This window comes from Lipotes vexillifer, unplaced genomic scaffold (genome assembly GCF_000442215.2).
Source record: "Lipotes vexillifer unplaced genomic scaffold, Lipotes_vexillifer_v1.1 scaffold226, whole genome shotgun sequence".
In the NCBI taxonomy this organism is placed as follows: domain Eukaryota; kingdom Metazoa; phylum Chordata; class Mammalia; order Artiodactyla; family Lipotidae; genus Lipotes; species Lipotes vexillifer.
Genome location: NW_006776934.1, coordinates 404,007 through 415,206, shown reverse-complemented (window position 1 = coordinate 415,206; position 11,200 = coordinate 404,007).

Sequence of the window (11,200 nt, the reverse complement as noted above, 5' to 3'; positions counted from 1 at the left end):
GGTAAATATATATATTACTCCCATATACATTGGAGTTCCAAGGCAACAGAGAGAGATGATAAGCTATTGGGTACTTGAGAGATGCTGAATAGGTTGCCGTAAGAGATAACACAGGTAGCTGATAAATGGGAAAGAAGCAAATGAAAACTCTGGGTACTTAGAAAGCTTTCCTAAGAATTAAGCCAGATATCCCAAGTCATATTATGAAACTAATTTTGCATATAATTTATTCTTTATATGTGATCAAATTGGGACTCAAGAATTTTGGCAAACAGGTTCCTCTACAGTTTAGTATGAGTTTGCACTGAACTAATAATTCATTCATAAGGTCCTGAAGGTATTTGGCACAGTAGTCTATGTGTTACATTAGAATTTTTGAAGAATGATCAAGTAACACAAATAATTAATCTACATTCTAACAGGAATTAGAGGGGAAAGTGATAGAAGTCTAATTTTGTTATCACCACTTTTATTTTCCTGAAAGATGGTAATCTTCAGGAGGGATTACTAACACGATACCTTAATCTAGTGGATAGGGAAATGCCTGCTTGTGGAGAGTTTGGTCAACTAAAGGACATGTGGCAGTGTGATTTTGACCACATCTCTCTAGAGTAATGCATCATCCTCCATTTTCTAAGGTTAGAATATAGGGAAATTAAACAGAATAAATTTATGAGTTCATAAACTCACTTTTTTTCCTGAGTTTTAGCTACTTCCCATTCTTTATGACACTCTGGGGTTTCTTTGTTAATAGGTTTATGTAAGGCATATAAGACTCACAGTCATAAATTGTGTGTAATATACTATTCCTCCAAAATTAGTTCAGTAGATGTTCTAATATTTCATGTTTTAGAATGTTTATGCAAAGACAGTTTAGGAACTCTCATGTCTTGAATGGTTTCTCCAGCCATGCATGTTGATTACCTTTTTGCCTGAAATTATGGTAACTGATTTTAGTTCTCTAAGAAAATCCAATCTTATTCCTTGAATATACACATAAACTGTGAAGAAGATGAATTTGATTTAAATATAAATACACACTTAGGCACACTTCACTGTGTAAATGTTGACATATCTCATCAACAAACAAAATAAGTGATACAGTTCAAGTTGAAGAGTTTTTGTTTGTTTGTTTGTTTGTTTTAACTACAACCTTCCATCTCTTTATTACCTAACAGGTTAACTTGGAAGAGTAAAAGCATATTTATTAGCTTAAAATCTCATCTTTCAGAATGTTAGGTAAGCTCAGAAAAATATATATCTTATTCAACATTAAATATTAATAAAATAGAGTTTTCAACAGCTTATAAAAGGACATCTATAATATGGGATGAATATATTTTGAATATGACATGAATATATATGTCTACTAATTAGAAACTGACATATGCTTCTGTTCATTCTGTATTCATTTTAAAACATATTGAACAGTTCTTTAAATAGAAAAAAAATCAGTGCAAACTCTTTTTGTGCAAAATGAAAAAACAAAACAAAACTTGGCTAGCTTACGACTTTTTCATAATTTGTGTCTCCTCAACTCTATTTAAATCTCTTAAGTAAAGGTAATTTTTAGCATATATCTACTTATTTAATTGTAGATAAATACTTGCTCATGAGAATCTGAATCATGTTTCTGTGATTCTTTTTTTACTTTTAAATTTTTGGATAGATGTCAGAACTTTGTGTGGACAGTGTTTATTCTGCTGCTTCATTCCACCATTCAAATATGGCTAAAATCATGTTGAAATAATGACTAATTTTTTTCATGCACCATATTTACTTTCACTACTGTGTTCCATAGACTTTTCTGGCCACTGGTGATAAAATATTGAACAAGACAGAAAAAGTCCCTGATTCCATGGAACTTATTTTATATGTTGATAGACTAGCAATAAACAAACTAGTATATGATATAATAAATGATAAGCTTATGAAAAATAAAATAGGGCAGAGGGATTCTGGAGTGGTCAGGGAAAATTAAGGATGTGACATTTCAACAGAGATCTGAATAACATGAAGCTTCAAGTCATAAAAGGTCTGAGGCAATATACTTCTGGGCAAAGGGAATATCACATGCAAACTCTGAGTTAGAAAACTCTTGGAGTATTTGAGAAAGAGCAGGAAGGTCAGGGTGGCTAGGGTCAAAAGTGTGAGGGTATAGAAAGAGAAGAGAGGTGGTAGAAAAGACAGAAAAAGACAAATGAATGCCAGACTATAATAAGTCTTACAGCCAATAACTTGGTTATATTCCATGTTTGTTAGGGGAAACGTAAGAGAGGAACCAATAAGATCATTTAGCAGATGACTTAGATTATTACAATATTCCAGGCTAATCATTAGAGTTGTTAGGATTAGAGTGGTAATGGTTAAAGAAGTGAGAAGTTGTATTGCAGGCAGCAACATGTTGTTGAGTGTAGATTAGTACTCTATGGGAATTTTTTTTTAATTTCCTGAACATTGGGATAAATGGTAAAGTAATTATCATCTGAGAAAGACTGAAGAAGGGCTCTCACTTGATGGTGTAGGAAGTCTGGGAGTTCTTCTGGATACCCTAATGGAGATATTAGGGTGGATCTTGATATGCAAATCTTGACCTCAGTGAAGATGTTAGTGCTGAGATATAAATCTGGGAGTCATGTCTTCATAGAAAATATTTAAAGTCATGGCATTTCAAGACCTTTTTAGATAAAAAGCATGGATAGAAAGAAAGAAAGATGAGGAGGACTGCAATCTGGGGCATTCCAATATCTACAGTTAAGAATTTAGGAGCCTAATATGAAGATTTAGTGAAGTAGGAAGGAAACTGGACAGTATAGAATCTTCAAAGCTAAGTAAAGAAATATTTTAAATAAAAGTAAAAGATGGGCTTATTACGTTTATAAAGCTGGAGGTTCGTGTGACTTTCATAGTTTCAGAGGATTAACATAAAAAGAAAAGAGGAAAAATACTGATAATGTGAAAGTGACATCAAAGCATATGAGCAAAACTTTAGTGGAATTTTGCTTTAAAGAAAATTAGAAAACTAGGATTATATAGGGGAATGAGGAATCAAAGCAACTTTTTTCTTTGAGAGATATAATGAAATGAATAATGAATATGAGAAGAAAATATTGATGATTCTACAATAGGAAGAATAAAACATAGTTATTGCTGTCTTTGTTTAGGCAAGAGGGAATGGAATCCAGAGCAAAAGTGAATAATTTCTCTTAGAGAGGAGCATGGGGAGGGTGGAATTTACCAAATGTTTTAAAAAATAGAAGGCACAGTAAATAAACACAAGTGAATGTGGTTTGAATTATTTTGCAGTTGGAAACATAGTTAGTATTCAACAATTTAGTATGAGTAGGAGAGGGGTATTGGGGTTTTGAAGAAAGAAGGGATAGTGTAATACAGTCTGAGAGAGGGCAAGCAAATTGTACATAACAGTGTAAATCAACTATATTCCAATAAAAAGTAATTAAAAAATAAAATAAAATGTGTTGCTAGACTAAAAAAACAGTCAGCATGGTTGTGTTTTCTTTAATTTTTTTATTGAAGTATAGTTGATTTACAATGTGTTAATTTCTGCTGTACAGCGTGACTCAGCTCCATTTTTTTTTAATTTTATTGAAGTGTAGTTGATTTACAATGTTGTGTTGATTTCTGCTGTATAGAAAAGTGACTCAGATATATATATATATATATATATATATATATATATATATATATATATACATTTTAAAAATATGTTTCCGTTATGGTTTATCACAGGATACTGAATATAGTTCCCTGTACTATACAGTAGGACCTTGTTGTTTATCCATTCTATATGTAATAGTTTGCATTCACTAACCTCAAACTCCCAGACCTTCCCTCCCCCATCCCTCCTCTCCCTTGCTAACCACAAGTCTGTTCTCTGTCTGTGAAGCATGAGTGTGTTTTTTTTGTCCATCCACTATCAGCCTCTCTGGTAAATGTACTGAACTGATACAGAATTGAATTAACTAGACAATTAGGGCAAAGTGAGAGGTAAGGAGGCTGAAAGTGTATGATGAATAGGGATTATATTGATGTGCCTTTGAATCAATAACCCGCTTGTCTGAGTTTCAATTTATATATTTAAGGAAAATCTCATCTTTGAAATTTGGTAGCTTTGTGATTTGGCATAGGTTATTTATCTAACATATTTTTCTTATTTATAAAGTATGTGAAATTATATAGCCAATGAATAATACATAGCACTAAATACATGTAAGATTTCATCCTTGCTGTCTTCATTGTCATCAGTATTTTAGAAATTAGTATTATCTAATTTCTGATAACCAAAGATTTATTTTTATCACTACCTTCTGAAGTAACTATTGGCCACTAACATAATTCAGGAATAACTGCACATATCATCTTATATTTCAACCTTGATTTTAAACATAATAGATTTATATAGATTTATAGAAATATATATTTAACAGAAGTATTAGCATATTTCACTCTAATACATATGCCATAAATGATTTCTCAATGAAGAAAATTGGTATATGTGGAGATTTAAACAAATTCATGTTCATAGTGAAATGTCACACATAAAACTCAGGCTACTACTTGAAAACATTAAACCTGTTATGAAGATCTTGCTGCTTAAAACCAGAAGGGAATCACTGATTAGCAGCAGCAAGTAGAACCTAACAAATAAAAAAATTGTGAAAAAGAGTTGAAATATAAAGAGCACTTGAAAAAGCAAAATTTTAGAGCTTTTTATATTTTTTATGAAATGTTCCACTGAAATTTGACAATCAAAATGTTATAAAACATGCACTTATTAGAAGAAACACACACAAAAATATTATGTATATATGTCATAACATCTAAGTGGTTTCCAGAGTCAAAAGTTAACATATTAAAACAAATATCAGTACTACTGTTTGAACAAGAACACATAATATATTATTTGACTGATAATAACTTTATAATTAAATAGAAATGAATTGGAAATTTATTTTTTTCTATTCTGAATATAGTTTAACAATAAGTTGTTAGTAGCTTAATTAGTATATCTGAAAGCCACTAAAAAATTTGTTTTGCTCTTTCTTTTCATTACTAGTTTTAAAATATTTCATCTTAAATAACTAGATATAAAATAATTTCAAATAATTATTTTAGCATTAATAATAATAATATTAACTAATATTTATAATTGCATACCTTGTGCCAGAATTTTAGCTATATTATCTCATATAACCCTCAGTACTACACAATGAGGTATATACTACTCTCACTCAAATTTTATAAATCAAGATACTTGAAGCTAAAGACATTTTACATTTCAAGGTCACAAAGTTTTTAACATAGTGAGATCTGAATCCAAAATTATGTTTTTCTGAATTTAGAGCCCAAACATATCAAAATTGTATATGTCTTACATTTAATATTTTTTAAAAAGGGTTGACTGAAACTTCATTTCAGTTAGAATTTTACTCTAATGAATATTGATGCTTTGTTTTCTTTTTGTTATTTTTCTTATAATATTGTTTTGTTGTTTCATTGTACTACAGTTACTGTGAAAGTTTTTCTTGAATTGAATATGTGAACACTATTACCCTGTGGGTTTAGGTACTATTTTGAGGAATTGAGCTTGTGTGCTGGGTATTGTGCAGAACCAATTTACTGACAAAACTGACTTTTATGAGTTTAGACCTTAGTTCAACTACTCTTTAAGATTACTGAGTGAGTTCTGAAGCTTTTAAGTAATTAATCATAGTTTTTGTGTCAAAAGGGATTCAGTCTGATATTTCAAAGAAAGTATGAACCATTTTTCCTATTCTCTGTTCCTATTTTCCTATTAGTCTTTTTTCTTAAATCTCTGATTTCTTTGAAGTATTTACTAGCAAAATAATAAATACAATCACCTTTCTGAGTGAGACAACACAGAGAAAACAAACAAGCAAAAAACCATGTCATTTCAGCTATATATAAAAGTTTCCTTCAAAAAAACTTAAATCACTTTGGGTTTAACATTTAAACAATTTTTTCACAATTAAAACTGCTTTTAAACACCATATAATACCATTTTGCCTTACACTTCTCTTATCATCTCCCTAAATCATATTCTAGTCCTAAGAAATTACAAATTCAACTTATTGTCCAAGATTTTCATTTTCAGTTAAATTTGATATCTTTATGAACATATTTTAATAGATTCTCCATTAGTCATTTTCTGAGAGTATTTAGTTAAATGCATACATGGTTTTAGATGATATTTGCTAGAATATTATATCACTTGGTAATTTCAACATTGTGGTAAATATTTTAAGTGCCTGTGATATGCCAAACACTATTCTACTGGCTGGAATACACTAGTAAACACATGATTCTTACCTTTCACCAAATTTTTATTCTGTTGGAGAAAAGAGATGAATAACTAAAATAAATATAATGTTATACATTGATATATATTATACAGAAAATTAATCACTCTAAGTGGATGGTGAGTAATTGGGAAAGTGATTGACATTTAGGTACAGATAGTGAAAGAATGCTTCTATTTAGTTATCTAGTTCTGTGTAACAGATTATTTCATAATATGAAAGCTAAAGACATTTTATTACATCTTATAAATTTGTGTGTCAGGTATTGGGCAAGGAGAATTATTTTGTTCCAGGTGGGAAATTCTCCAAATTGTGTCCGCTGATGTTCTTTGATGGTATTCAACTAGTGTATGGGCTAAATCTGGACTGTCTGAGAAGACTTCACTTACATATCTGACACTCTGTGTGGAGGTGACCATGAGGCCTGGATCCCAGAGCTTCTTCTGTATGTAGTCTCTGAATAGGTGCATTTGTTACAGTGTGGATTGGGGCTCCCAGATGGAGTGTTCAAGAGACAGAAAGCAGAAAATACAAAGTTCTTAAGGCCTACACCTAGGCACTGGCACAACATCATTCTCATCATATTCCATTGGTCATGCAGTCACTGAGCCTTCCTAGAAGCAAAGGTAGATGAAGGAAAACCCACTTAACATTGGAAGGACTGTCAATAAATGTGCAGCCATTTATAACATACTACGTCCATGTGCATACAGGAAGGTATACGCTGACATACATTCATCCACTTCAGCAGCAAGTGTTTGGTGTGTGATATATGTATGTTTTAATTGTCATACACTTATGTTACTTTAGCCCTCATCATAGTCTTGTTAGTGGAACAAAACCTACAGGCTTAGTTCATTGTGTGAAAAGAACCAGTACTAGTTGTATCTGATTCAGCATACACTTGGAGTTCAAAGAATGGTACAAATATTTCTTTACAGTTGACAGGCCCAGTTATTTTAAGCCTACAGAAAGTATTGACTTTTTCCTTTATGTCTTTTCTAAACTCTCATTGTCTTTGAATCATTGCATTACATGCATCAGACTATTTTCAAAGTGAAATTTTGGTTACTAATATTATCTCTCATAGTAAGACTTAGATCTTGGACTCATTATATTGAAAGTCCCATTTTAATCAGAAGTGAGTATGAAGCTAGGCAAAGAGTATGCAAAATACAGAGAACCATATTCTATTACATTTTTCAGGGTCCTCATTTTTGTGCTCTTGCTTTCACATTTCTCTTTCAATTTCTTCCAACTATTCTCCAAACAGGATATTCACTCATTATTTTGTCTCCCATTGTGTTTGTTAGTCAGTAGTGTGCTCTCTTCTGAACTTCTGTAAATAATGTCAAATAGTTCATGTCAAGGTTTAATCAAATAATTTTAACTTGACTAGAAAAATAGACATAATTAAAACTCTAGCTTTATACGTTTATACATATATACATTTGCATTTCTCATTTACTTCCCTGCTAATGGAATCTTTTACCACATGCTTTTGCCAGAAATCTATCCTCCTTATTATTAACTGATGGCACTCTGCGTAAGTGTAAGGTAATGTAATCTGACATATATACTTATTGTATATATCTACCATTCTCTCATTTGCATATTCATTTGAAAGTAATTTGGGGGCAACGTTTTATGTTAAACACAAGGTCACGTTTTGAAATGTGTAAGGTGACAGTATTTGAATATATATTGATCTAAAGCAATAGGATTCATTTTAACATGTTTTATTTATACTTTTCAAGCCCTAGATCACAGTTATTCATTTAGAAATGAATTTTTGTATCACAGACGACCAGGTACAAACTTAGAAATTGCTATTTAATATGATACTAGAGTTGCTGATTCTAAAAGTATTCTATTCCATTTCCACAAATAGTGCTCCAAGTGAACTAACCACATCAGAATCATGTGATGTTCTTATTAAAATAGAAATACCTTGGCCCTTACTACACTTATATAAATCAAAACAACTCCCTAGTGTAGTGTTTGGACATTTACATTATTCCAAAGTATACCAGGTGATTCTTAATAACAGATATTTTGAGAATATATTGTATGTTCTCAAATATTTCCAACTGGTAACTGATTGGCTTAAATTATACAAATTCTATCCTAATCATGAAATAGAAATGTAAATCAGAACACTAGTTTTTGTTTTCCTAATGCAAACATTCATAGGAAGAGGGAGGTGTTACTTTGATTTTCCTACCAAAGTATAAAGAAATTACCTATGTATATGCTCTGAGATATAGAGATGTTGAGTCCAATACAACTTTATTATGCCTATTTTGGAACTCTGCATCAAAAGTCAGAGCCACAATATACACCTGTATAAACCTAGACACAAACCCTTTGTTGATTCATGTGGGTATTTCTTATTTGTGAGAAGCTGCTTTGTGCATGTAAGACAGTTAACAGCATCCCTGGTCTAAACCCTCTAGATTCCAGTAGGATACTCCTCACATTTGCGACAACCAAAAATGTCTCAATGTCAATGTATCTAGGGGTGGCGGCTGAGGAATAAGCCCCAGTAGAGAACCACTGATGTATTACCATATTTTAAAGTTACAGCCAAAGTGCTCCGCCTGTGGATATTTCCCAAACTTCTTTCAATTTTGTCAGGTAGCATTGTTGGAAGACTACCAAAACTAGAAATTTTACAAAGGATTCTCTAACCTTAAGGCAAGCAAAATTGTTCAGGATATTACCTTAAAAAAATAAATTTGTTTTCTGTTCTCCTTATTAGGTAAAAATACTTATAGTTAAAAAAGCAACATATTGGGCTTCCCTGGTGGCACAGTTGTTGAGAGTCTGCCTGCTGATGCAGGGAACACTTGTTCGTGCCCGGTCCGGGAGGATCCCACATGCCGCGGAGCGCCTGGCCCCGTGAAACATGGCCGCTGAGCCTGTGCGTCCGGAGCCTGTGCTCCGCAACGGGAGGCCACAGCAGTGAGAGGCCCGCGTACCGAAAAAAATAAAAAAAAAAAAAAAAATAAAGCAACATATTACTATCTTTCTAAATTAGGAAAGTAAGCTATTCATATTTTGCTGGTGTGTGTGTGTGTGTGTGTGTGTGTGTGTGTGTGTATGAGTGTGTGCGTGACTTTAGCATTTATCCCTGAACTTTGTCATTAGTCTACAAGGAATTAACATGGCCAAAATAAGTTTTACTGAACAATTATACAATGTATCATAGTTCATAGTAATATCAGGTTAAAGGACAAAATAGAATATTTACCCTAATTTCCTTCTGGAACTGTCATTTTTATTACTATGCTATTTTAAAAGATTGTTTTATAGGACTAATTCTTCCCCTAAATCTCTTAAAGCTCTTGTTCCATATCAGGAGACTAAGTTCAATTTTAAGCCATTTTGGAGGTTAGCTTATTTTTTCCATCTTAAATTCGGAAATCCAATTTAGGGTTTAATCCTTCTATATGATAACAGATGATTCCATTTTCATTTAGTCTTTGAAACAATTATAGCAGGATTTAAATAAATCAAACTGCCACCATTGGAATAGCTCAGAACTCTGCTCTATTGTGAACGTTTTTTATTGCAGGATCCTGGTTTCACACCATGTTATTCTTTCATCTTTATCAACCAAAGTCATTTGTACTTTATGGTAATAGAAGAAAGGCTTTAAAATTGAGAAGAAACTTGTTGGTTTCTTTATTTTTACAACCTGTTTTATGGAATAATATGATGTATAAATCAAAATAATACAGCTATAAGCAGAACAGGTTTTATAGACCAGGGAGATCTTCTTCTGAAGTTTGGCTTATGTCCAAACTTGATTACTTCTGTAAATCTAGGAAAGATACCAATCTTTTCTAAGTCTCAGTTTTCTGTTCTGTAATATGGAGTTAATAAACTTCTGTAAAAAAAAATCAATAAACAGAAACCTCATTTAAATAGAGTTGGAAGACCAGATTGGGGGGCTCCCATGCCCTGCAAAAATAGCAGAGCAGGACAGGAAGAAGAAAAGCCTCCTCTTCTTTCCTGGCAAGCACTCAGCCAATGAAAAGTCAGGGATTCTATGCTTACTATAGCTTTCCATCTTTCTTTTCCCTTTCCTGTGCAAAAACTTGCATGTGTCTTGTCATGGTTGCCAACCCTAAATTGAAATCCTCTGCTGATCTTGAATAAACCCATCTTTGCTGGAGAAATATCTGGAAGTCTATTTATTTCAGGTTAGCACTACATACATCTAATGGCTAATGGAGGATTGAATGAAGTATGACATTTAAAGCACATAGCACAATGAGGGACATAGAGTAATTACTCAAAAATACAAATTTATCTGTTCTCAAGTTCCAAAGTGGAATTACTTTCTTCAATACTCAAAATTAAATATGCCCCAGTAATAGGATATTGTTGCACAGTTTAATTGGAGTGCTTCTGTAAAGAAAGCTAGTAAATAACATATCTGAGCATTCCCTAATCTCTCACCACCTACCTCCCCTACTCAGAGCTAACTCTGGTCAAGGAAAATGATGGTTGTTCATCATAAGCATGCCTGAGTGAGAAATATTCACTTAAAAGAAAGCTTGGGTTCTTAAGAGTCTGTCTTTTTAATTCAGCAATATTTCCTCAGGCTAAAGCGATATCCACTAGGACTACATTGCCTGAAAAAAAATGTACATTGGTTTTGTTTTTTTTCCAAATTTTATTGTTCTGTCCTGAAGTATAGCCAAAAAAAGCAACATATATGTAAGAACAATATGGAGTTAGTTTAACTCTTCTCCTCAATAAGTACTACTTTGTCAAATCAGGGAGAGGAGTATCATGTGCATTAATGATGCCAATGTAGAAGATATTTTTAGTTCTCATCAGTAGGGAAA